The sequence below is a fragment of the Puma concolor genome, chromosome E2 (assembly GCF_028749965.1).
Source record: "Puma concolor isolate L17-30 chromosome E2, mPumCon1.1.hap2, whole genome shotgun sequence".
NCBI lineage: Eukaryota > Metazoa > Chordata > Mammalia > Carnivora > Felidae > Puma > Puma concolor.
The window spans coordinates 34,110,245-34,135,941 of NC_141681.1; the positions used below are offsets into that span (position 1 = coordinate 34,110,245).

General features: G+C 51.3%; 1 long non-coding RNA gene across 2 annotated transcripts; it reads right to left on the minus strand.

Moving 5' to 3' along the window:
• Positions 1-537: 537 nt before the first annotated feature.
• Positions 538-15,895, minus strand: LOC147573479 (uncharacterized). 2 transcript variants are annotated; one of them, XR_015244815.1, is made up of 4 exons: positions 15,784-15,895; positions 14,427-14,933; positions 2,470-3,444; positions 538-2,086 (listed from the first exon to the last, which is right to left on the minus strand). It is a non-coding gene; the product is annotated as an uncharacterized LOC147573479 (long non-coding RNA). The 2 variants fall into 2 exon arrangements; XR_015244814.1 differs by lacking the exon at positions 2,470-3,444.
• Positions 15,896-25,697: the final 9,802 nt, after the last annotated feature.

A 25,697-nucleotide genomic window follows, 5' to 3' on the forward strand; every position in this document is an offset into this window, starting at 1 on the left:
TCATTGTCCCCATTTTACAGAAGTGGGACCGCAGGGTCAAAGGGCAGGCACAGTTTGCATCTTGACTCACATTTTCTAGCTGCCCTCCATACGACTGTACCAATTAATTCTCCCTCCAGCGGCGCAAAGGGTCAATTTTCCTTCCACGCTTGCCAGAGCTGGATACTATCAATTATTTTAATTGCCAGTCGTGGCCAAACAGGTGAAAAATTATAGCTCATTATAGACATTTGGTCATTTCTTTCATTTTTTTTTTTTTTTTTTTTTAGCGAGACTGTTTATTTATTTTTGAGAGAGAAGAAGTGGGAGAGGGGCAGAGAGAGAGGGAGACACAGAATCCAAAGCAGTCTCCAGGCTCTGAGCTGTCAGCACAGAGCCCGATGAGGGGCTCAAACTCACAGACCATGAGATCATGACCTGAGCGGAAGTCTGACACTTAACCGATGAGCCATCCAGGTACCCCAAGGTGGTTTTTTTTTTCCATTCTTAAGGTGATTTTTTGTGACCTAAAAGCCTGTGGGGGTTTTGTGGAGGGTGTTTGTTTTGTTTTGTTTTGTTTTGTTTTGCATTGGTATGACGTGACAATCATCAGCCATTCTCTTTATGATTTTCCATTTGTAAAGTGAGGAGGGAGGGATTAATCTGTTTTAAATGTGATCCACTTGCCTTAGGGGTTCTGGGACTCCTCATGGGACGCTTGGGGAGGTGGCACCTGCAAAAGGGTCTCGCCCATCTCTTTCCTGGGCTCCTGGTCCCACTCAACCCTATCACTTGGATATTGGTTAAGGGTGCCCGTCCTTTGAGCTGCGAAGCTCATCCACTTTTGCCGACCAACCAGCGAGGCTACTCTCTCACACAGACTTGAAGATGGGAACGCCTCTCTCTCACAATCTCGGGGGCGTCTCTTAGATTTTCTCCAGCACCCCTGCCCTCTGAGTTCTTATCTGACCTGGTCAGTGTGGGGTCATGTCACCATCCTGCCTGCCACGTCCTGTCTTGTAACTGCCTCAGACAGGAGCCCCAGCCGCTGCTTCCCTGGACTGTCCCTCTCTCCACCAGCATCAGCATCATTCACGCAGAGCTCTTGGTGAATATCAGCCTGGATCAGTTTTCAGGCACCGGGGGGGGGGGGGGGGGGTCATAGCATGGTACCACACAGGAACAACCCCGAACTAGGCATTCCTGTACTTAGAAGCCCTTGGCCTGCCATCTTCCTCCCCAATCTGTGGTCTTCCACTGGCCCTGGTCCTCTCTCACACACTGGACACCTCTCATTCCCCTTTGCTGGAATCTTCCCTCTAGGACTCTATCTAGAAATTTTATTTTCATTGGATTATTAGGCTAATATTAGGCTACGTGTATCTGGCCCTCCTTCCACCATCTGCCTACTTATATATGTGTGGAAGTCATAGATCCAAAGTCTGACCCCAGGGGTCCCCACAACTCTTTCAGGGGTTCCACAGGCTGAATTATTTTTGTAATAATACTGTAGTGGGTTGAATGGTGGTCCCCAAAATGATAGGCCCATGTCCTAATCCCCAGAAACTGAATACAAACTTCTTTGCAAAAAAAAAAAAAAAAAAAAAAAAAGTCTTTGCAGATACAATTAAGGATTTTGAGTTGAGGAGATAAGCCCAGATGATCTGGGTGGGCCCTGAATCCAATGACAAATGTCATAAGATAAACACAGTGCTATGAAAATGGAGGCAGAGAATGAAGTGACACAGCCACAAGCCTACAGACATGGACAGCCACCAGAAGCCAGCAGAGGGAAGGGCCAGGTTCTCCCCTAGAGTTTCTGGGAACCGCACAGCTCTGGTAACTCCTGGACGTCAGGCTCGCGGCCTCCAGAACTGTGAGAATACATTTCTGCTGTCAGTCACCAAGGTTACAGTCATTTGTTACAGCAGCCACAGAAAACTAATACAAATCCCACGATGGCCGGTGCTTTTCTCACTCTCGTTCTCCCAGGATTTGCACAGCGGAGTTTTCCAGGGGCTTCATGACATGGGATATTGGAACAAATTGAACGCAGAAGCCAATATGAGAACCCAGCTGTCTTCTTTTAAGCCAGACACTAGGAGACCTGCAAAAACAGAAACAGTGCCACTCTTCTTACCAAATCTCTTTTGTTTTGGAAAATCGAGTTCTTTTTCATTTAAAAAAAAAAAAGTTACTTATGTTAACCTAAGGTGGAACTTTTTAAGATGTAATACATAAATCTTTTTCAGCATTCTCAGTTTGAATTTCAAATATAGTAAATACTGATAGCTCCATGCCACAAAAAAACAAGTTCTTTGGAGTCCTCGATAAATTTAAGAGTGCAAAGCCGTCCTGAGATGAAAGCACTTGATTATGATCTTAAGTAGATCGTATCTCCCTCACTCTCTGGCCCTACCCCTGCAAAATGTGCGAAGACAGCCTGCATTTGACTGCAAAGGACAGAACACCCAACTCGAAGTGACTTACACAGCAAGAAAAATGTGTCATCTCACAGGCCAATGAGTCCAAAGGGTGGGCCCTCTGGGTTTGGTCAGTTCATTGGTTCAAGTGCATCACCACTTCCAACCACCATGTTTCTGCTGGTTCTGCTCTGCCACCCTTAGAGACCTGTCACCTCATGGTTACAGGATGGCTGCAGCTGCGCCAAGTATCATGACCTCACACAGTAATAGCCAAAGCAGGAAAGAGGAGATATCCTGTTAACCTTAAAGTAAAACTGCCAGTTATTTTACAAGTAAAAATGGGTTTATTTTTCGGGAATAAATGGGAAGAGCGGAGAATTGCAATTTGGGACAAGAAAGCTATAGCAAAGCCATAAACAAGTCCAGAGAACAAAGGAAAGGTACCCTCAAAGGAAAACAAAGGGGGAAGTAGGGAGGGCTATTATAAATAAGAAGTCTATGGGAGTACACTGGGAGTTCAAAGTCTAGTGGCTTTTCATTGGCTGAGTTGTGACAGTCTCCCATTGGCTGGGCTGTTGTCAAGATAAGAGGAAACCTTCCTCCTGCTGCAACAGCGAAAACAGTATTGACCTGCAGGGTCCTTCTCAGGCCTGCTGTGTCTACAATTGGCCCAAGTGGCAGGGCACAAGAGCTCCCCCTACTGGCGTCCCAATTCCATTGTTTTAAGTTTATTTATTTTGAGAGACAAAGAGAGCCAGGGAGGGGCAGAGAGAGAGAGAGAGCGAGGGAGAGAGAGAATCCTAAGCAGGATGTGGGGCTTGATCTCACAAACCATGAGATCATGACCTGAGCCAAAACCAAGAGTCGGATGCTTAACCGGCTGAGCCACCCAGGTGCCCCCTCCAAATTCCACTTTAAATGAGGTTTCCTTTATTCAGTTTCATAATCCTTACCTTGAGCCTCATTTTAAGCCAAGGAGGGCCCCTTCCCTGATTTTTTCTCATGCTTCACTGGCCAGAATCGCAACACAGGCCCATCTCTGCCAGGAGAAAGGCCTTATTGTGATTGGCTTAGTCTGGTCAAGACTGACCTCTTCAGAAAGATAGTCTCCCACGAAGACTGGAGTTTTATTAACAAAGAAAGGAGAGTCAGGCTGTAGGAGATGGTCATGACACCCACCATCGTGACACAGGGATTTAGAGTCTGTGGAAACAGGCAGCCACATTCATATCAACCTGGTCCTCCACTCATCAGGTATTTAGGCCACAGCCAGACATGAGCCCCGCTAAGGCCCTGCCCTCACTCCCATCCCCCACAGCAACACCAGCCCATGAGCCCCAGACCCACGGTACCTTAGTGCCTCTCACAGCGAATTAGTTCTCCGTGCCCTCAGCCAGTGACCAGCCCTCCGGTCCTGCCCCCTTCCTCTGGGGACAACTATATCAGAGGCCTCATGCACCCTTCCTGGCCCCAGTCTTGCTTGGAGGCCACTCTTGTCTGTTTTGACAGGTTTTAAGAACTTTGAATGTCAGGAAGGTGGTCCTCCCAGGAAACACCCAGTGTGTTTTAGAAAATTTCCCATTAACCTTAAGCTCTGCAGTCTTTATATATATATTTTTTTAGCTCTGCAGTCTTTAAAATACTGTAAAGTTCTCCTTACCAGCCTATCACACACACAAACAGGTGCACACACACACAGACACACACACAGCCCCACACCCACCCACCCACCCACACATACACACACACACACACACACACACACACACACACACACACACACACACACACACCAGGGTTAGGAATGACTGAGATTCTGGAATCTTTGTAATTTATCTGCTCGGCATCTTGGGCAGGTAACTTACCCAGTCAGAGTCTATGTTTCTTTATTTCTAAAAAGAGGGTTATGATACCTATGTTTTAGGATTACTGAGGATTAAATGAGATGTATGTAAAGTCACTCATTGTCAAGACTCAGAAACTGTCAGTTGTCACACTGTCATTGCAACTCAACATCTGTACAGTGTTTCTAAGCCCAGAGAGTGCTCAACCCCATTTTATCATCTGAGATTCACCGCACCCTAGGAAGCCACCAGGGCAAGGGTTATGCCCCCATGTTACAGGTGGGGCGGTTGAGGGCCGGAGGGGCCAAGTGATTCCACCAAAGTCACACAGGCAACTCAAAACCAGTTCTAGTAGCCAGGCTCTCAGATTCCAAGCCCAGGGCCCCTCCCTGACCTCCAGCTGTGTGACCCGGATTGCTCAGCTCCCAAATGCCTGAAAAGTTGTGCAGGAATCAAGTCTGGGCCTTGGTGCCCACGTGGCCAGGAGTAGCAAGAGTGGCTGCAAATACCCGGGAGAGGGGAAGAGGGAAGTCGCTTCCAGTTCACAGCCCATGACCGGAGAGCAGTTTCTTAAAGGACCCAAGTAAGGAGAGACCTTCCAAGAATGCAAACCCAGAATACAGAAATTAAAAAGATGGGCACATTGGACAACATAAAAATATTGATCTCTTGTGAGGCAAAAGATACTATAAGCCAAGTTAATAGACAAACAATAAATTCAGAAAAATATTCGTGATGCAGAGGACAAAGGGTTACCAGCTATAATATACAAAGAGCTCTTACAAATTGAAGAGAAAAGGGCAAACAACCCAAAAGAAATTATGGCAAAGGACATGAATAGGCAATTCACAAAAGAATGAAGCCAACTGGCCACAAACAAATGAAAAGATGCTCACACTCATTAGTGGTCAGGGAAATGCAAATTAAGCTGACAATGAGATATCACACAGGCAAATTTAAAAGAACAGTAACCAGTAATGCAATTGCTGGCAGGGATTCGGAGAAAGCTACATTCATCTGTTGTTACTGAACAGGCAAATTATTGTAATCTTTTTAAGAAGAAAGCTGGCTACAGGAATTAAAACTTCAGGAGTTGTATTAAAATTTTGCATTAAAAAATATATATATCTAGGGGCGCCTGGGTGGCTCAGTCAGTTGAGCTTCTCTCTTTTTTTTATTTTAATGTTTACTTATTTTTGAGAGAGAGAGAGACACACAGAATGCAACCAGGGAGGGGCTGAGAGAGAGGGAGACACAGAATCTGAAGCGGGCTCCAGGTTCTGAGCTGTCAGCACAGAGCTGGACGCAGGACTCGAACATGAACCATGAGATCATGACCTTAGCTGAAGTCAGACGCTTAACCAACTGAGCCACCCAGGCACCTGGAGTGTCTGACTCTTGATTTCAGCTCAGGTCATGATCCCAGGGTCATGAGGTCGAGCCCCACATTGAGCCCTGCACTGAGCGTGGAGCCTACTTAAGATTCTCATATTCTCTCTCTCTCTCTCTCTCTCTCTCTCTCTCTCTCAGTGTGCCTGGGTGGCTCAGTCAGTTAAGGTCCAACTTCTGCTCAGGTCATGATCTCCTGGTTTGTAAGTTCAAGCCCTGCATGGGGCTCTGTGCTGACAGCTCAGAGCCTGGAGCCTGCTTCAGATTCCATGTCTCCCTCTCTCTCTGTCCTACCCGCCCCCCCCCCCCCCCCGCTCACTCTCTCTCTCTCTCAAAAATAAATAAACATTAAAAAATATTTTTTTAATTCTCTCTCTTTTCCCCCCTGCCCCTCTCCCCCACTTGTGCTCTCTCTTAAGTATATGTGTGTGTATTTGACCCAGCAATCCATACCCTAGAAATCTATCTGATAGAAATGAAACTACCATATTCTAAGGACACATGACACATTATTATTCATAATAGCAAAAAAAAAAAAAAAAAAAAACCCACCTCAAAACAAAGCATGGCAGAGACTGGCACACAAGGAAGACCTTGTTTTCCAGACTCCCTGGCATTTTGGTTGGGACCACGTGACTGAGTCTTGGCTAATGGATTGAGGGGGAAAGAGATCTCCTCTGCCTCCCTGCTCCTGCAGTTAACTGAGGAGACCCCATGATTGGCCATGGAAGGAGCGGGAGCCCCAGGTGCCTGTCTGGAGAACACCACCCCAGGGCTGCCCGACCACGCTGCCCTGGGACAGGACAAGAAATAAACTCTGGTGGTGATAAGGCGCTGCAGTTTCTGGACGTCCACATGGCAAAGCCTGGCACGCTTCAATGCGCAGGCTGGGTGTCCGTCAGTAGGAAGTGACGGACCAAATGACGGCATAGGACACCCTAGACTCAGCCTGCACGAAGAATACATTTGAGCTTGACCCAGGGAAGGCCACAGCAGAGGAGGAGAAAAGCGACATGCAGGGAAGCGTCTGCGGTGCCTCCTTTTGGCAATCTACACAACAATCGAGGAAACCCTCTAACCGCGCATGCGTCCCGTGCACCCGCGCGCGTGTGTTCTGCGTACGTGTGGCCCCCTGAGAACGGACAGGAACACGGAAGGATCCTTCTGGCTTGCAAGCATGAGTTGGAAGGGAGAGGGAGAAAAGAAGGCGGGGGAGGCCAGACAATAAAATGGAAAAAGCGCATTACCAGTTTGCACGACTCCATTTTTGCATTTATGAATGGCAGATGTAAACAACAACAACAATGTTTCCGTATTAGAGAACAAAACCAATCTTCTCTAGTTCAAGGGGAAAAAAGGTGCTCAGGTAGCTGGTGCATGTAGAAGAGAAAGGGCTATATAAGCACCAGGAGCGGGATTCAGGAAATCTAATCCCGGCCTCAAATCCAATCATGCCTCTCTGTCTGAAGGAGTCTGGTCCGGACATCTCCCGGTTTGAGAGGTGGCTAAAAACAAGGAGAGAGGAAGGTAACCAAACTCTAGGAACCATGCTGGTGTGGGAGCTGGAGCCAGAGGGTGGGGGCTGCCTCCCAGTCTTCTGAGAAAATAGGCAGCCTTCAAGTCAGCAGCACAAGAGTTTAGCCAGCATGTTGGGGAGAATCTTCTGGGACACAAAAGACCTTAGAAGTTACTAGAGTCCAAAGTCACAAACCAGGAGCCCAGAAGCCAAATCCAATCCATAGTCAGATTTTGTTTGATTTGCACAGTGATGTCCAAAGAATGCAAATTGATTGCCAATACATTTGAATTGGCAGATTTCTCTCTCTCTCTCTCTCTCTCTCTCTCTCTCTCACGCACACACACACTCCAAATTTAGTATCTCCAGCTTATAGTGAAAAAAGTCAGATTGTCTGGCCACATTCCTAAATGGCAGCACTGGCCCAGGAGCTGGGGAGTGGCTCCCCACTGCAGGCAGAGTGTGAGCTCTTCGGTTTGCTACAGTCCCCACAGTGCCCTGCTGCTGCACCCACTTATATATTAACCAGCCAGCCCCGAAGTCACATTTGTGGGTGTGACTCCACACCTCCATCAGGTGTGACCCCTCCTACCCACCCGCTCTGGCTAAACAAAGTGAAACTCACATTCTGTGGGCTTCGGCATGAGACAGACGGGTCCAGACTCTGGCTCTGATGCCCCTTAGTATCTGCAATGCCTGGGCACCCTGTCAGCTTGGCTAAGCTGGAACCACATCGTCCCCGTATTTCCAAATGGCTCTGAGTTAGCATTGGCCGAAACAGACCTGTGGATGAGCTGCAGAAGGTGGAAGTCTAGCACAGCCATGTTCTTCCTGCTCCCGAGGCCAGTGTAGGGTTCCGGGCCCTGTGGCCACTTAGCCGTGCTACCCCTGAGCCACTGCCCCACCCTGGCTTCTCCAGCAACTTCCAGACCTCTTCCGGCCTCTCCCAGTACTGGCTGGGCTGTGGTGCAATTTTCTGGCGAAGGGCACCAGCTTCTCCTGTGGGTCATCCACGGCACCCAGGTTGGAGAGGATGAGAGACAGACCCTGCATCCAGTCTGTTCTTGCAGCCATCCGCACCCAGCTTTCCTTCCTGGGAGGCTCGCGGAGAGGGACTCTGGGCTCAGCCCCAGATGCAGACGCAGACGCCTGCGTGATGCTTATGGTCCAACGCCCATAATAAATCCATTTTCTGTATCGCTCGTAGAGGTTCTGCTTCCCTGATCCAACCCTGACATATCTGGGTGATCTTCGACAAGTTACTTAACCTCTCTGAGCCTCACTGCCCTTGTGCTGAAATGCCAATGATAACACTACACCTTCATATGATTATAGCGAGGATGAGACGGGCAAATGTATGCGAAGTGCTTTGCTGGCAGGTAGCAAGTGCTCAATAAATGCATGTACTTTAAAACGACAGTGTGTGTGTGTGTGTGTGTGTGTGTGTGTGTGTGTGTATGTATGTACTCTATTGTTTTTTAAAGTAGGCTCCAGGCCCGGTGCAGAGCCCAACCCAGGGCTTGAACTCAACAACTCTGAGGTCAAGACCGGAGCCAAGATCAAGAGTCAGACACTTAACTGATAGGTGCCCCCCACCTGAGTGTTTTTAAATGGGAGCTGTGCGTTTACCTGTATGACCTTGAGAAAGAAAGAAACTGAAGACACCTAGTCTGGTCTCTCATCATCTAAAGTAACAATACCTCTGGGGCGCCTGGATGGCTCAGTCGGATAAGCAACTGACTTCGGCTCAGGTCATGATCTCACGGTTGGTGGGTTCGAGCCCCGCCTCGGGCTCTGGGCTGACAGCTCAGCGCCTGGAGCCTGCTTCGGATTCTGTGTCTCCCTTTCTCCCTGCCCCTCCCCCACCCATGCACGGGCGTGCACGTTCTCTCTCTCTCTCTCTCTCAAAAAGAAATAAACATTTTAAAAAATTACAAAATAGTTCTTTCACTTACATTTAGTACAGTCTCTCTTAGATAGGGTCCCCGGGGACCAGACAATGAAATGGAGATCTGTACAGGGGTCAGGAATCATCCCAGAACCCCCATCCTGAGGCTAGTGAGGTCAGGGTTGGGCAGAGGGAAGGCTGGGCTGCCATGCCTGGAACAGAGGCTTCTGCCGACCCCCAAGGGAGCTTTGGCATCCCAAAGGCCTTCAGAGCTGTCACAGACATAGGCAGGCCCTGGAGGCCTCATGGTACACTTGGGACCACCCCCAGAGAGTGGGCAGAAGCGGGGGCAAGGGTGCTCCCCATGGTCAAGGGGAGGGACTCACCGGAGCCGGCGGCACCAGCGCTCTGAAGCTGAGGGCGTGAACCGCCATCCTGCAGGTGCTCTGGGCAGCACATCACAGCATCTTACTAGACCCGATGTCTTTTAATCTACTGACCATCAAACAAGATTAAGGGACGGCTGTTTATAAAGTCAGACTCACTGTCTTGCTTACTCTGCGTCTCACTGCCTGGCAAGGAGACACCTTGAAAACTTTGTGCCCTGAGTGGGAGATTCTGGTCCGTGGGGGGAATGGCTGAGAGGCAGATCCTCTTTGCAACAAGAATGTGGCACTGATCACTGGGGTCCGGAGTCACCCAGCTGAGGGTAATAAATAATCAGCATGGGAGACAGACATGGCCTGACCATCTGAGCCGGCCAGACTGTGATACGTGCCACAGCAGAAGGCCGAGCCCGTGATCTTTTCCTCTCACCGGCGTGCCACGAGGGCACGGGCTTTGCTTTCCTTGTTGCTGGGTGGCCTGTGCATGGCACAAGACCGGCATAGAGTAGGTCCTCAAAATGCATCTGTGGAATTAATGACCGAATCACTGGATTCAGTCTTGAGCTGCATTTAAAAGCCCGTTCCTGGGGGGCCTGGGGGGCTCAGTCAGAGGAGCGACTGACTCTTGATTTTGGCCCAGGTCATGATGTCACAGTTCGCAGGGACGAGCCCTACATCGGGCTCTGTGCTGACAGCGTGAGCCCGCTTGGGATTCTCTCTCTCCCTCTCTCTCTCTGTCCCTCTCCCGCTCGCATGCACTCTTAATCTCTCTCAAAGTAAATGAACATTTTTCAAAAATTAAAAAAAAATAATAAATAAAAAATAAAAGCCCATTCCTCTTTTCCTCCTTATCTTTGTATCCTTGTACATATAAAAGACACAACAGGTGCAACCAGCATTTTCTCTGCAGGATGTGAAAATGCCTCTGCTCATTCTGATCACACCCTTTGCCCACGTTTCCCCCAAGTCCAGAAATGTGCTGCTTCTCTTCCTCCTGTAATGCTGAGTTCCCCTTCCTACAGGAAGTTTTCCACCACTATGTGACCCGCCCCCCAACACACACATACACACACACACACACCTCCCTAAAGAGCAACTGTGGTTTCTGAAGGTCAGAACAACCAGAAGGAAAGGCTCAGAGTCTCAGCTCCTCTCTTCCCACCTCTGTCTCCACAGGTGTCCGCCCCACCCGTGTCGCCACAAACCCACACAAGGTGTTCTCCTCAGATCTGTTAGAGTCGTCCAACCAGCCGTAGTGACTGATTTCAGGATCTGCATGTGATACGATTCTGGCCAACGAGGCCTGAGGAAAGGAGGCTGGGCCTTTTGTGAAAAGTTTCCTCACTGATGAAATGAGATGTACAGGAAGAGACAGCCCCTTTCAGGGGCCAGATATTGTTACATTTGGAAGGGACCCAGGACCCGTGGCTGCCATCTCGTGCAGATGAGAGCAGCCAGCCTGAGCAAGCAGATACAGAAGAGGATTCTGAGTAACTCGACCCGACTGTAGGGACAGCGTGGCTACCCTCCTAGACCCCCTGGGTGCCTTCTGCCTTCCCGTGCAGCTGTGCCCCACTCCCGGCTTCTCTGCTTTGCTCCTAATGGTTTGCACCTGCAACTTCCTTCGGGGGCCTGCCTTTGCGCCACTGGAATCACTTGCTTGCAAAGGAAGGGAGCCAAGTCCGTGCCTGGGGCGGGGGGGGGGGGGGCACTTTGCTCTGTCCTGCTGGACATGGCCAAAGAAGCCCGTGGTCCCCCCCGTCACCGGCAGTCTTCTTACAGTCATCTGGCTTTGTAGGTAGGAGGCAGGAGTAGTAGAAAGACAGAAAGAATGATATTGTTGAGCTGCTGATTATCATGGGCACAGCCCACCCTATTTCTAGACTTCTGGGTGGGTGAAAGAATAAAGCTCCTGACTCTTGAAGCCAGCTTGCGGGGGGGGGGGGGGGGGGGCGGGCGGGGGGTTCTGGGGCATGCAGCCAGAGAATTCTAAGTTACTAAAAGTCATACTCTTGTTAGCGTGACTGCTACACACACACACACACACACACACACACACACACACACACACACAATGCATGCACATACTCAACGATATGCACAAAACTGCAAGATCAATTTTCCAAAATCCAACCACTTGCCTGCACACCAACCAAACCGATTTGAAGTAGAATAGCACAACCACTGTGGAAACCAGTAGGTTCAAAAAATTAAACATGAGAATTATCATTTGATCCAGTAATTCCACTTCTGGGTATATACCCAAAAGAATTGAGAGCGGGGACTCAAATGCCTATTTGTCCACCAATGTTTACAGCAACATGACTCACAACAGCCAAGAGGTGAAAATAACCCAAATGCCCAACAACGGATGAATGGATAAACAAAATGTGGTACATCCATACAGTAAAATTATTCAGCCTTAAAAAGGAATGAGATTCTCACACACCTGTTACAATATGAATCGACCTTGAAGACATTATGCTAATTGAAATAAGTCTGTCACAAAAGAACCAATATTGTCTGACTTCATTTATATGAGATACATATAATAGGCAAACTTATAGAGATAGAAAAGAGAGTAATGGTTTCCAGGGACTGGAGGGAGAGGGGAACGGCGATCATGTTTAGAGGGCCAATTTGGGAAGAGGTAAACATCCGGGACATGAATGTGGTGATGTGGCAATGTGAATGCACTTTAACGCCACTGAGCTGTATACTTTAAAATGATCACAATGGTAAATTTTTATGTATTTTACCCCAATTTTTTCTAAAGATTTGAAAACCTATGAGAGAAAAAATATTCTCTTCACAATAACAGCAACACACAAGCCACCTTGGAATAAACCCAAAGCAGAAATTCACAGGACTCTGGAGAAAGCCATAAAACTTCACTGAGGAGATGTAAAAATTGATCTGAATAAGTGGGGATATACCATGTTCATGGAGGAAAAGACCCAATGTCATAAAGAGGACAAATCTTCCCAAATTAACCTATGATACAATGCAATTCCAACCCAACAGTATTTTTCATTGAACTCACTAAGCTGTTCTAAAAATTCCTATGGAGGACCATAACCCAAGAACAGCATACACCCAAACAAGTACACAAATTAGAAGTGAACAACTCAATGAAGTTTTACAAAGTGAACACACCCAGGTCACCCAGACCCAGATCACGAAACAGAATACTGCCCCAGAAACTGCCCTTTTACCTCCCTGCAGTCACTACCATCTTTTTTTATTTACTCATTTTTAAGAGAGCAGGGAGGGGCAGAGAGAGAGAGCGACAGAGGATCCAAAGTGGGCTCCGTGCTGACAGCAGAGAGCCCAATGCAGGGCTCGAACTCACAAACCGCGAGATCATGACCTGAGCCGAAGTTGGATGTTTAACCAAGTGAGCCGCCCAGGCGCCCCAGTACCATCTTTAAGGGTACTCCACTCTCCTGGCCTCTATCCTAATCAACAAGCTTTGCCTGGTTTTCAACTTTCTATACCTAGAATCGTACCACATGTACTTTTTATATCTGGTTTCCTTCACTCAACATATGACTGTGCAATTCATCCATATTGTTGCCTGAGTTGTTGATCGTTTATTCTCACTTCTGTGTAATATCCCAATGTACGACTATCTCACCACATATTTATCCATTCTACTCTTCACAGGCATTTGGGGAGTCTCCAGCTTGGAGATTTCACAAAAAGCATTCTGATACTTGTCTTTTGATCCACATTTATGCACAAATTTGTTGAGCATATTCCTGAGATTGGAACTACTGGGTTAAAATTTTTTTTAATGTTTGTTTATTTTTGAGAGAGAGGCAGAGAGACAGAGTGCAAGTCGGGGAGGGGCAGAGAGAGAGGGAGACAGAATCCAAGGCAGGCTCTGGGCTCTGAGCTGTCAGCTCAGAGCCCGATGCGGGGCTCAAACCCACGAACCACAAGATCATGACTTGAGCCGGAGCTGGAAGCTTAACCGATTGAGCCACCCAGGCACCCCAAGAACAATTTTTAAAAGAGCAGAGGATGTTTGTGGTGGCCAGGGTGGGGGGGTGGGTAGTAGGAATGGGGTGGTCTTGCCCTACTGGAGATCAAAGTAAATTATAAAGCTATAGTAATTAAAAGGCACACATACTAGCACATGCTCAGATCTACACACACACACACACACACACACACACACACACACACACACACACGAGCACACACAGGCATGCCTGAGGTACTCATGTACAGGCATACATCCATACACAGGCATGCACTCCCACCCCACATACTCCACGAGTCAGCAAAGACAACTCACGGCCGGACTTCCCAGACCAGATAACTGACTGTTGCGGTCCCTTTCAAGTGGTATCAGAGCACAGGCCTGCAAGTATCCAGGAGACGGCTGATGGAGAAGGGGAAGAAGAGAGAGCGCCCCCCCCCCCCGAACCCGCCCACCGGCTTTAAAGGGAGAACAAAGTGAGCGGGATCAGAGGGTGCAAGGTGATGGCAGCGATGCTGAAGCCATTTATCACTGCCAGATGTGTGAAGGGTCAGGCTGCGGGGCCCACTGGGAGTGCCAGCGGGGGTGCACGGACCCCAGACACAGCGAGAAATAACCTGTCCAGTTGGCGAGGGACCAGAGAAGGGCTGCCAGGACTCTCTTCGTAACAAAATGACAATGTGCTTTCTTTTTCATCCAGGCCAAAGGGGCCGGGGGCCAGGGCAGAGGCAGCGACAGCTTAATAAAGGGCCGTCAGTCAAAACTCTAAAAATACCCTCCCGCTGCCAGCAGGCTTACTCCTGCACCCGCCTGCGGGCTTCCTGCCGCCTGAGTGGTCCTTTGGGGACACATAAGGACAAATGTTTGCCCAGAGAGACCTGGTGTCCAGCAGCACACATGGTCCCACTGTGGCATCTGCCCTCTCCCCTGCCCCCACCCCTCCAGAACCCTCTAGCAGGCACACCCCCGGCCAGAAAGGGGCTCACGAGGGTCCCGGAGAGAAGGCACACCTCCGCTCTGGCTTCTCCATCCTCTTGGAAAATGCGAACAGATACCTCTCCTTGCAGGTGGCTCTCGACCCCAAAGCCAGCCAAGTTTCACAGGGGATCCTGGGGACTGCCAGACGGGGGTGGCACCACAAGCTTCAGGCGAGCTTCCGGCCTGCGACCAAGAACGACCTCTGCTTCTGCCAGATTCCCAGTTTGATTGGGGAGGATCAATCCCTGTCCTTGGGAAGATCCCAGAAGCACAGCCTCTGCTCTGGAAGCATAGCTGGTCTGATGGAGAAGGCTCAGCTCTTGCCAATCTGATGAAGGAGGTGCAGCTTCCCAAAGACAGGTTCCCACACAGTGGCAATAGCAGACTTTTAACCAGATGTTAGCGTCCTCAAACTTTATTGCGTGTCCAATTCACCAGGGATCTTTTAAAATACAGATTTCACTCTGCAGGTCTGGGGAGGGGCCTGAGATTCTATATTTCTAATAAGATTCTGATGATGCCAGGGCTCCTGGTGGTACCTGAGTAACGAGATAAGAGATGAGATGTACCCAGGGTCTAGACAGCTAACTTCTATCGGCTGTTCTGCTGACAGAAAGAGACCTGACCTGGGGCTACCAGGGAGGGCTCCTTGGAGGGAGTAGGGTAGAATCTGATGGATAGAGGGAGAACTCTGGAGCCAACTGGCCTTAGGTTCAAATCTTGCTTCTGGCATTTATTAGCTGTGTGGCTCTGGGCAAATTTCTTGACCTCTCTGAAGTGAGGGAAACGGCCACGCCCACCTCACAGAGTGGTGTGGGCAGACGAAGCACTAGCACACGCCTGGCACACGCCTGGCACACGCCTGGCACACGGGAGGGGCTCGAGACACGCCAGCCACTGCTTCTATAATAAACTATAACCATTGTGCCCACAACGGGGAGGGCCGAGCTTCAGAAAGAGCTGGAAGAAGGCTGCTCCTAAAGGCAGGGATGCAGAGAGGCCCTGGGAGTCAGATGGCCATAGACGTGCCGGACCAGCCCTTGATCTTTGTGAGCCTCAGTTTCCTCCCCCTGTAAAATGGGGATCCTAGCATCGCCCGTCTCTAGACGCAATGAGAGGTCAGGAAATCACACACTGACAGCAGAGCACACAGTAGGCGCTCCATAAAGCGCTCTCCGGGGTGGGGGGCGGGGGTGGGGGACCGCGGTGCGAGGGGCCGCCCGCCCCGGGCCTGGGGCCGGCCGAGCGCAGGAAGCCCGCGCGGCCGCCCCGCCCCCACCCCCACCCCCACCCCCACCCCGAGGCCGCCTTTGAGCCCGGCGCCGCGCTTTGAAGTCCCAGATGGGCCGGGAGGAAAGAGGATCCCCACGCCCATCCCCCAGCCCGCACCTGGATAAACACGCGCCGCCGGCCTCGCCGCCAGCCCCGGACCGACGGCCTGGCGGCAGGGACGGCCAGGCGGCCGGAGCGGCCCGGCAGCGGCTCACTTCAAAGCGCCCGCGGCCGCCAGCGGGAGGGGCCCTAATCAGGCCCGGCTGCCGCCGCGCGGGCGCTCCGCCCCACCCACCCCACCCCGCCCGCGCGGTCCGCGCCGCCCGCCATCTGCTCCGCGTTAGCGCGCACGCCGGTGGGGGCGGGGACGCCGCGGCGCGGTCGCGGGCCGGCGGACCGGCGAGGCTGAGGCGGTCGGCGTCCCCTGCGAGTTCCTGACATCGCCACTGCATTCATTCCGTCGCGGATTCAGCAAGTACTCAGGGCGTGCCTGGTGCGGGTGGGGGGCAAAGGAAATACAGTTCGTTCATTCATTCATTCATTCAACGAATATTTATTGAACTCCTACTTCTAACAGAGCCTAGGGATACAATGCATTCATGCATGCACATGCATTCATTCATTCATCCGATAAACAATTTTTGAGTGTCTACTATGTGCTGAATGCTGGCCTCAGGTTCATGTCCCTCCAGCCCCGCTCCCTGGCGGCACCGAGCTCTCTCTCACCTTCATGTGCTAGCACTCGTTCTCTTTGCCTCGAATGCCCTCCTCTGACCTGAACAAACTCCTACTCATCCTGCAAGAGCCCAATTTTTAAAAGTTTCCTCCCCATCTCTCCCAGTGCCCATCCTACACCCACAGCATGCCTCCCTCCTACTAGAGAACATATAGCCTTGACTGACAGCGATTTATTCCTTTGCAGGATCTTTGCAGCCTTTCAGACTGACAGCTCCAACCTTGGCCCCACCTATCACCAACTGTGTGGCTCTGTAACCTCTCTTTGCCCAGTTTTCTCATCTAGAATCAAGAAAGGACAAGATCCCCTTCGCAGGGTTATGGGAAATGAGACAGGTCAAACACAAGGCCAGGCCTGGGCAACAGCCTGGGAAAAGGCAGGAACGGTGATCTGATTCTCTCTACAGTCCTGTGGCTCCAGGAATCAAAGCTCAGTTCATGCTCCCTCCTCCAGGAAGCCCTCCTGACCTCCTGAGAACAGGTTTCCTTCTGCTGAGATCCCTGCCAGTCTGACTCAGCCTGCTGGCTCTTCTGGCTGCTTGGGACCTGCCAGGCCAGTAGGCTGAGCTCCATGCTCCAGAGAGCAGGGAGCTCACATTGTGCATCTTTTCTCCCCCTTCAGTGGCTTGTAGCATGTTGGACACACTAGATCCAGTAAATCAGGGTCCCCCTCAGGCTCCTGCTCTGCCCGGTAGGGAGCTCAGTCTAGTAGATAGGCCACTCAGGTACTGGGTTATAGCCCCTAGGAGCGCAAGGAGGTGCCTGAAGCAGGAGCTTCACCCACCACAAGCAGGAGGTGGGGAGTCACAGGCTGCCTGCCCGTGCCAGTCTGTGGGCTGCTAAGTGCCCAGGAGCTGAGAGTAACCAGACCTTTGGCCGTGAGAGCCACTGAGGACTTCTTGGAACCCTGGGGAATTCTAAAGAGGCAGCCTCAGAGATTGAGGGCGGGATGACTGTCCAAGAGGCCAGCAAGCCAGAGCCACCAGAGTTCCCAAGGAGTCTGAATGAAAGGGACTGGTTACCCAGAGACACTGGCAGGCATACAGACAGTCAGAAAAAGCACTGACAGCTTGGGTCATGACCCATCTTGGGCTCTCAGGCCCTCTGCTTCCTGCCAGCTCACAGTCTCTGTCCCTGATGTGGCCTCTGTGTCTCTCTCGGCCTATTGCTCACCTGTAGGGCAGTGGGAAGGAAGTTGGTAGATGAGGTACTGGGAAAAGTCCCAGCACAGGGCCTGCAGGCAATGAATGTGCTGTGGGTGTTTGTGGGGGAAGGGGTGGTATTTGTTTTTAAGTCCTAGACTTATGGTGAAACGCCTGGGTTCAAGTCCTGACTCAGCCACTCTCTAGCTGGAGGCGAAGTGGGGCTTCCCTGAGAGCATCAAAGAAGACAGGACAGCGAGTCCTCCGGAGGCCCCAGAAGCAGAGTGCACGGCCTTGGGCCATTTGCCCAGGCGCCCCAGATTGTCCTGTTGGATTCTGTCAGGGGAACGCCTCACTTTGGTAAGCTGGTTCCCATGCAAGATGGAGCAAAGCTGCATATTCTGGACTTTCTGTGGGTACAGGCTTCTTAAAGGGGTCAGCACCTTGGGGAGCAGATTCCAAGGTGAGCATTCTAGCCCATGCAATGCATTCAGGAAGTGAATCAGGGAAGCAGGGTGGGGGAGGGCAGGACCAAGCAAGGTAATTTTTCAGGCCAGCCCCACAGAGGGCAGCTTCTACCTGATCCCACAGGGAACTCTGAAGGGCCCAGGCAAGGCGAGTGAGCTTTCACACACCTGCTGTAGCGGAGGACAAGTTCCCAGGCACTTCAGACTCTCCACGGTGTAGACAGAGAGCTGCCGCCCCTAGGAGTCCTCCAAAGGAGAGCCAGCACAGAAATGGGGCTCGGTGCCCAAAAATGATAAAAGGGACCCAGATGACTGTCCACTAACCCAAGATCTTCTTTGATTCTGCCCCCCTTTGAATACTTTCTGGATAAAAAAAAAAAGCCTCTGGGGGCAAACCCAGGGCATGGCAAGCATGAAGAGTTCTCCGGATGTTCAGGGCAAGTCCAAAAGGTCTGATGGACCTGGGGCTCGAGGTCAGGGCACCTGATACTGTTGAGCAGGGGGCCTTGGTGCATGTGGCCTGAAGCGATGATTCACAGAGCCATGATTTGACCCCATTACTGCCCACTTGAAAGAGGCATCCTCTCAAAGTCAGGAGAGGCCAGGGCTGGAGGGCCCAAGAGTGCCACATCTAGCACTGCCATCTGCCAGCTGTGTGTGCTTGGGCAAGTTAATTCCCCTCTCTGAGCCTCCGCTTCCTCAGCAGGGAATAGGGATAATTATAACAATTACTGAGCACTCACGATGAGCTAGACACTGTGCCGAGCCAGTGTTAGACTCCTGGGCTTCCCAGGACTTACATCTCATTTTTCACAGGGAGGGGGGCCTCTCCAAGCTTACCAACCAACCAGCTCTTTCAAATTCCATTCTCATCACCAATGAAAAAACTGCTTCTAACAGTCCTCACGCTAATACACAAATTCTTGATGTTGATTTTGATAACGATACTGGAAATGTGGATTCCTGATGAGGACCCTTCATATATCACTTAACCATCCCTGGCAGGGGCACCATGTGCAGATGTACAAGTTGTACACTGTACAACTCCAGCAGGTACCGTGACAAAACCATAGGATGAATGGCGCCCTCTGGAACTTTGCACCTACGCCCCCACAGCCCGGAACCCAACAGGTTGGACTCGTGATTTCGGCAGCTCCTTTTTCTTTAATGTTTCTTTATGTACTTTTGAGAGGGGAGGGAGGAAGAGGACCCCAATCATGCTCTGCGCTTGATGGAACCGTGAGATCATGATCTGAGCTGAAATCAAGGGTTGGACACTCAACCGACTGAGCCACCCAGGCACCCCCTGATTTAGGTAATTCTGATGCTGACCTCCACCCCCTAGGAAGTAGACTTATCTTGTGTTCGCACATTAATCACATGGATAAGAACAAAGCATTTTTAAGGTAATCACACAGGCAAGAAAGCAAGTACTTAACCCCAGGCTTGGCACAGGCCAAAGTCAGTAAACAGTACGGTTCTTATAGTTTGCCTCCAGCCTTTTTCTGCCCAAACGCCGGCACTGGAGTGGGCTTTCCAGGTCCCGGCTCCAGTTTGGGGAACTTGTAGGAGTCCCCAGCAAGCTAGGACTCCCCAGCCCGGCCCCCAGCTCCCATTGAGAGTGACCCCCAGAAGTCAGTCACTTCCCCAGAGGGGAGATAGGGTTGGGTCACGATGTCCCTTCTCTTCTCAGGGTTCAAAGCTGCCGCCAGCCCCCACGTGGCCAGCTTGATTTGTTTCTTATCTTTAATTTTTTTTTTTAATCGAGCAGATCCCCTCCGGTTACTTTTGGTCAGCATCTTACAGCATCTTTGGAGCGGGCAACAAAAGCATTCTTTTTGGAGCCTGCGGGGGGCCCAGGGCAGAGCCACTTCAAAGGGAATGCAAAGCGGCAGGCAGCGATGTCCCTGTCATTGTCCGCCCCTGCGTGTCTGCCCCCCATTGTCCTGAGGCCGCCCTGAATAGGCAGGCACAAAGGCCACCGTTCAAAGTGGGCACCCCATGCTCCATCAGAAGGCCAGCCTTTGCCTCTGCTCTGTTCCCTGCACACACACAGGTTTCCAGCCAGGGGAGGGGAACCGGCCTTGAAGTGGGCTTTCTTCTCCTCTCTCTCTCTCTCTCTCTCTCTCTAACCTCTCTCTCTTCCTCGCCACACACACCCCCACCTCAATCTCTCCTCCGAAGCCAAAACTTATGATTACATTTTCAAGTAGCCTCTGTTTGGCAACCTTTCCATCTTTTTCTACAGAACAAGGAGGATTCGCCCCAGGCTGCCGGGCCTTTCTTGCAGGGCAGGAGCCCAGGTGCGACTGTGTTGCCTTTTGATGGGGGCTCAAAGAGAGGGGCAAATCCCACTCCTGGCACCAGGGGGTCTGAGACCTGCTAAGCTAAACGGGAATTTAGAAATAGACCATCCAGCCTCACTTTTATGGAAGAGGAAACTGAGGCCCAGGAAGGAGAAGCAACCTGTTTATGATTATCCACATTTGAAGGCAGCTAAGGCTCAGAGAGTTTAAGTAACTTGCCTGGAGTCACACGGCCAGTAAGTGACAGACCTGGTTGTCCCCGCTCTGCCAGACTCTGTGGGATTGGACCTCCACTCAAGGTTGGCTTGGGACACGGGGGAGGCGGCTTTAAAAAACCAAGCCTGAGCAAGTGGCACAGACTTGATGGAGCACAAACTCATCGTGCATTAACTGAGGGCCAGATTTTGATGAAAATTAATAAGAGCCATTCCCTGCCCTCAAGGAGCTTACAGTCTGGTGACGTGAGGGGACAAATACAGAGAGAAACTTGCAGGAAAATGGAGTGGCAGAGGCTGACTGGGGGCTGGGAAGGGCGGGGCCGGGGGCTCACACTTGAGGGCACCTCAGGGTGTGTTGAGCTGACCTGTTTCCCTCTCTCGTTTTCTCTCTCTTTCTCTCTCTCTCCCAATCACACACACACACACACACACAGAGAGAGAAGAGGCCTGAAGCAATCCCTGAAACACCCCTCGGTGGCCCCAGAACCCACTCATACCCACCTGCCTGCCTGTGGTCAGAACCCACAGAATGAGCTTCTTCCAGAAGCGAAGGTGGAAAAATCCATACTTGGCACACACCAGGGTCATTTGTCTGGAACTCTGACCAAATTGTACCAAGAAGCCAATAAAAATGTTAAATGTCAAAACCCGCTCATATTGACGGAGCACTTCCTGGGTGCCCAGCGCCGCCCTGTTCACCTTCCATCTGCCGTGTCACTCTCGTATCAACCCTGCGAGACAAGGACAGATATGAGGAAACAGATGAAAACAGTCGCCCTGGGCCTCAGGGAGTCCCCTCCAGGGCATCTTGTTCACAGGCTGGGCTCTAACCACTGCGCTGTGCCACTTGGGCCAGGCCGGCTTCCTCGGGACAGCGCTAATTAATTTGCTAAGACGTGTGCAGAAAGCAATCAGCACTTGGAATGGGCTCCCCTTACCTTTGCCTCGTGGCCTCTTGACAGGTTCAGCTCCTGCTGGGAATCCCACCTCTGTGTGAGGCGCACACACGCTCTGCTTAATCTCATTCCCCGCGACAAATCAGCCTAATGAAATCTTCTCTTTCTGTAAATTAATGCGTAGAGGAAACAGCTGAGTGTAAACAGAGTTGTAGCTCGTCGCCTGTTTAGACACCATTGACTTTCAAATCAGCCTGCTTCTCCAGCCCACACGGCAGAAATAGAGTCAAAATGCAAATGTAGCGTAAGCGACTCTATAATAAATGCTCATTCAACATTTATTCTTTTTCAAATCATGTCTTAAAGCCCTTTCATGCTAATGTCTAAGAGATGTGACATTAGAAAAATTGCTTTGACATGCTAAGGGGCTCCAAGATTAACAAAAAAAGAAAGGACAAGATAAAGCTTTCGGAAGACCTATTTCAGAGGAATTATTCCTGCCTTTGAAAGTGTTCCAAGGTTGCTGCACATTTCAGCTTGTTGGCATACATGTAAATGAAGTGCTACAAAAGTCCTCGGCTCAATTCCACTTGAATAAAAGCTCCCAGCCGCTGGCAGGGAGGGCGGCCAGCCTTCAGGATGAACACGGAAGGAGGCTGGAGGGGGTTTTCTTACCCTGAAGGCAGAAGAGGGCAGGCTCCAGCCCAAGCCACCGATGGAAATGGCAGGGGCCGCACGGTTGGTATGGCCTTCACCCGGTGGCCATGTCAAAGAAGCCACGTCTGCGTCGTTCATCAAATGATCCGGCCAACCCACAGCCGCTGGCCCAACCCACCATCCTTGCTTCTCCCCTGCTGTGTGAACTTGAGCAAGCTGTCTACACTCTGGGCCTCTCTTCAAAGGGAGATAACCAGAGAACCCACTTAGAGAGCACTCAGTGACATAACGCACAGGGTGTGCTTAGCCAGGTGTCGAACACTTAGTAAGTGCTCGAGAAATTGTGCTTGATGTCATTATTATGGCTTGGTCTCTTAAAGCCCTGCCGAAGTACAGATGAAGTCAAGTCCACAGGGTCAAGGCCGAGAGCACTGCATGGTCCATCTTGCTGCCCTGCCCCCCGCCAAGCCCAGCTTGGGCAACCCACTTCCCCAGTGGCCTCGCACTTGTCACATTTTATGTCATAGAGTCACAGTGTCTCCGATGTACTTCCATCAAACCATTAGACTTTGAACAAAGGGCCAGTGCGGTATTCCTGGACACCACAGTTCAGAGCGAGTTGGACATGCTGTGGACATCATTCTTAGTTACCGGTGTGTCTTAGAATTTCCTGGAGAGGAAGGGAAGGAACACTTCCTGAGCTTCTGCTATGGGCCAGATTGTGCCCCCACCCCCCCAAATTCATAGTTTGAAGTCTTAAACCCCAGGACCTCGGAAGGTGACTGTATTTGGAGACAGGGTCTTTAAAGAGGTGATTCGGCTAAAACGAGGTCATTGGGGTGGGCCCATATCCACATGACAGTGTCCTTATAAGAGGAGGGAATTTGAACGCAGGCACCCGGGGGCAAGACGAGGTGAAGATTCAGGGCGAAGGCAGACATCCACAAGCCCAGGAGAAAGGCCTCAGAAGAAACCAATCCTGCCAGCACCTTGATCTGGGACTTCCAGCCCCTAGAACTAAAAGAGGATGAATTTCTGTGGCTGAAGCCACCCCACCCCGAGGTCCTTTGTTATGGCTGCCCTAGGAAACTAATGTGGCATCTTCTGAGCAGGTCATATCATCAATGTTGGTGACAGCCCATTCATGTCGATATTATTCTCATTTTTAAATATTTCCACATTAGGGACGTCTGGGAGGTTCAGTCAATTAAGCATCTGACTCTCGATTTTGGCTCACGTCATCATCCCAGGGTCGTGGGATCAAGCCCCGCGCCGGGCTCCGTGCTGAGCGTGGAGCCTGCTCGGGATTCTCTCTCTTCCCTCTCTCTCTGCTCCTCCCCCGCTCACACTCACTCTCTCTCAAAATAAGTAAATATTAGACAAGCAAATAAATATTTTCACATTAATCACAGTTAGATGGACGGCTACAGTTAACCTTACACTTGAGGGGCTTGCCAAAGTAATACCCACACGGGAGCCCCACGGGGGTGTCCGTCTTCCCTGGTGCCAGTGGCCGGGCTCCTTCCACGTTTAGTGCAAGGTGGAGAAGAGGCAGCGAAGGATGTGCCTCGGAGGGTTTACAAGACAAACCCCTGAGGTGGAGGCGTCACTTCTGCCACATTCCATCACTCGGTCACACGGCTGATCCCAACCACCAAGGATGCAGGAGAGTGTAGGTTCCCCGCGTTGCCAGGAGGAAAAGGGAACCATTTAAAACAACCAGTTAAAGGGTCTGTTACAAGAAAAGAGATGCAGAGAGATGATGTGAGCTGTCAGGAGAAACAGAGCAAGGGGTGCCTGGATGGCTCCGTCAGTGAGGCGTCGGGCTCTTGGGCTCAGGTCACGATCTCACGGTTTGTGAGTTTGAGCCCTACATTGGGCTCTGTGCTGACAGTGCAGAACCTGCTTGGGATTCTGCGTCTCTGCCCCTCTCTTGCTCGCACACACGTGTGTTCTCTCTCTCTCTCTCTCTCTCTCATTCAAAATAAACTTTAAAAAAAAGAAGAAACAGAGCAAGTAGCTACAGAGTGAGACCCGTGACCTGCTCGTTGGCGACCTCGTCACCTTCACCACCACCATCCCCATGCCATCAACAAAAACAATAAGCACTTACTGAGCACCTACTATGTGTCCGATGCTGTTCCAGGCATTGTGACCCAGAGCTGCATAAGACACAAGGGTGCTGCCTCTTCGAGGACACAAGCTACCCCAGCCAACCCAACCCGGGAAAGAGAACACCACCCTGACCCGACCCATGTTAGGACAAAGTGAGCGCCACGGACCGTCAGGGCTCCCAGAAGCCTCCGAGGCACTAGCGCTGAGGCGCTGGCTGAAGGAGGAGGGGTTGGGGCTGCTGACCGTGCAGGAGAAGAAGTCAGGAGGAGGGACAGGAAAGGTGCCGGGTGAGGGCAGAAACAACCGGGGCCCACTCTGAACAGGGCCGTGGGGTGAAGCGAGCCTGGCAAGGCGGCCGGGGCTGAGTTGTGTCCGAGCGGTGGCGAGGTTTGGGGCCGCAGTGTAGTAGAGGCTGGTGCTGCCCTGCCCGTAGCCTGTGCGTCTTTCCTACTGAGGGTTTCTCTGACGGCCAGAGTCCCACATGTCCACTCGGGCCACAGGACAGCACGGCTGCAAAACCAGCAGTGCCCCAGGGCAGCCGCCCACCTGTGTCAGAGGGGCGGTGGTGTGGAAATACTCCGGGGGCGGGATAGCCCAGAGTGCATGTTCTACACCGGCTCCCAGGGCTCCCCTACCTCGCTTGAGGACATGTCCTTCCCTTTGTCACATTGCCACCCTCCCCTCCCAATCTTGCTATCCTGCTCTTTTGCCGGGGTTTCCCGGGATCATCTTCCAGATAAGCCACTGGCAATCACAGTGTCACATGATTCTGTCCTCATCATGAGAGTTTGCCAGCAGATATCCAGCAGGTGACAGCCTTCTAAACTCACTCCTCATCACAGGAGCCCAATGGGCCCACAGATGCATGGTTGGGGGAGGTGAGCTCAGTCCCCCAGAAGGGACCCGGGGACCTTTCCAGCCCCCTTGCCTGCCCATCTTTTCAGAGCCCCCACCAGCTGTCCTGAGAAAGTCAGCATGACTTAGCCCTCTGGACGGTGACCACTCAGTCTCTCCAGCCTGGCACCTTGCACATCTGTCCCATAACTCTTGAGGTCAAATATGGACATAGCCCCCTCCTCTCCTCCCATTCTGGACCCCCATGGAGCATCTCAAGACTTGTCCCAACTCTCTCCCGTGAGATCTCTACTCAGTTGTTTGCCAGCCTACAATTCATGTGCAAAGTCCTAGACTTGCCGACGGTCCATCTGGGAAGGATCTCCAGGCCAACCCCTCAAGGTCTCCCTGGGGCTCTCATCACCCCTGACTCTATAAGTCACCTTGTGCTGGCCCAACTTGAGACAGTCACTTTCTGCAGATGAGGCCAGCCCTCCTTTGGGCCTGGGATGGGAAGAGGCGACAGGGGGCTCCTCTTGGGACAGCTTGATATAGCCTGGGGCAAGAGCGTGGGCAAACATAGCTTCAGGGGAACGTACCCCTTCCCGATGTAGATACTGCAGACAGTTAAAACACACCAGAACTGTCAAACGCGTGCTGA